This window comes from Tupaia chinensis, unplaced genomic scaffold (assembly GCF_000334495.1).
Source record: "Tupaia chinensis unplaced genomic scaffold, TupChi_1.0 Scaffold000298_1, whole genome shotgun sequence".
Taxonomy (NCBI): Eukaryota; Metazoa; Chordata; class Mammalia; order Scandentia; family Tupaiidae; genus Tupaia; species Tupaia belangeri.
This window is the reverse complement of record NW_006159787.1, coordinates 3,613,763-3,615,785: the sequence shown is the minus strand read 5'-3', so window position 1 is coordinate 3,615,785 and position 2,023 is coordinate 3,613,763. Positions and strand designations below refer to the sequence as shown.

The window sequence follows — 2,023 nt, the reverse complement described above, 5'->3', positions numbered from 1 at the left end:
CTTTCTCTCCCTCTCTTTCCCAGTCCCACCTAAAGGCTAGGCATGGTGGTATGTGTCCCTCTGGTGAGCACACATGCCCCCTGGCAAAAATTTTAAAAAGGATTTCATTGAAAATCATGTAGTAGATAAAACTTAAGACTGCATTTTCCTCGTGCTTTTCTCGGGTGGGTGGAAGCCATGCAGCATTGCCAGTACTCCGAAGAGAGAATAGCTGTTAGAGAAGTCAAGTTTCGAAGGTACTTTTTCAAGTTTCGAGAGGACTGGAAGGTACTTTGCTGACTTCATCCAAGTTGAGGATACAAAAATGCAGAACAATAAAACCTTTAATTTGGAGAAACCAAAACCATACCCATAGGAAGCATTGTCAACATCACCTCCAGCAGCACCACCAACACCAGCAACAGCAGCAGCCGCCACTGCCACCGATACCTGCAAATGGCCAACAGGCCAGCAACCAAAAAAAAGACTTGACCATTGACCTGAAGAATTTTAGGAAACTAGGAGAGAAGACCTTCACCCAATGTTGCTCTTTGTGGACAATCTTCTTCTTGTCACTGGAGAGGAAACGAGAAAACTGAGAAATGTGGAAAGGCAGGTGAAGTCTTCAGTCAAAAGGACAAAGGTTTTGGCTTCATCCAGTTGGAAACACAAATCCTAGGAGAGACAGCCAGAACAGAACTGGGCAGTTTGCCACTCCGTGGAAAGCAGTTGTGTGTACATTTTGCCGGCCATAGTGCATCCCTTACCACCCGAAATCTTCTTTAGTACCTGTCTGATGAACTGATGGAAGAAGTCTTTTCTGTATTTGACCAGGTGAAAAGAGCCTAGTCATTGTGGATGATGGAGGAAGGCCCCGAGGAAAAAGCACTGTTGAGTTCTCAAGAAAGCCAGCTTCATGAAAAATCCTGGACAGATGTGGTGAAGGCTCTTTCCTGCTAACCACCTTTAATTGCCTGTGACTATGGAGCCCATGGACCAGTTAGATGATGAAGAAGAACTTCCAGCAGCTGGTTATAAAGAACCAGCAATTTCATAGGGAGAGAGTCATCAGATTTGTATTGCCCAGGTCCTTTGAGTATGAGTATGCCATGCTGGAAGGCACTCACTGAAATGGAGAAGCAGCAGGAGGACCAAGTGGATCACAACATCAGGGAAGCTTGGGAGAAGCTGGAAATGGAGATTGAGGCTACCTGCCATAAGCACCAGGTCGTGCCAATAAGGTAAGATTTGATGACGTGCCAAGAAGAACTTCAGAGGATGGAAGAGCTGCACAACCAAGAGGTGCAAAAACAAAAGCAACTGGAGCTCAGGCAGGAGGAGGTACACAGGCACCGTGAGGAAGAGATACAGCAGCCTCAGGAAGAAATGATGCTGCAACAGCAGGAAGGATTCAAGGGAACCTTCCCTAATGTGAGAGAGCAGGAAGTACAGATGGGTCAGTTGGCTATGGGAGGTGCCATGGGCATAAACAACAGAAGTACCATGCCGCCTGCTGCTGTGCTAGCTGGTACCCTAGCTCCTCCAGGACCTGCCACTGTGATGCCAGATGGAACCTTGGGATTGACCCCATTGACAGCTGAACGCTTTGGTCAAGCTGCTACAATTGAAGGAATTGGGGCAATTGGTGGATCTCCTACATTCAACCGTGCAGCTCCTGGAGTTGAATTTGCTCCAAACACACATCCCAGGCACGAGTAAATTTGCAGTGTGTAGTTTCTTGAAAACCTTAAAAGAAGGACCCTTTCTTGACTAGCCAGAATTCTACCTGGGAAAAATGTTAGTGATTCCTCCCCAAGAGTTAGGTCTTCCCTGCCTGCACCACTCTAGAGAGTAATACTGGAAGCAGAAGACAAGGGAGGGCTGGTATTTAACAAGTCAGTTCTGTGTGACATATTGTTTTATCAATCTCTGTGTGGTGCCTTCCTAAAGTCTCAGATGTGATTATTGAGGGCCTAGGGGAACCATGGCAAAATGGATCAAGGTAGAGCCCCATTAATCTGATCATTCCTTTGTTTTGTCTGTC

The 2,023-nt window shown here is 46.5% G+C and overlaps 1 pseudogene; it reads left to right on the top strand.

The window, feature by feature from the left end:
* Positions 1-304: 304 nt before the first annotated feature.
* On the top strand, positions 305-1,698 carry LOC102482502 (non-POU domain-containing octamer-binding protein pseudogene; annotated as a pseudogene).
* Positions 1,699-2,023: the final 325 nt, after the last annotated feature.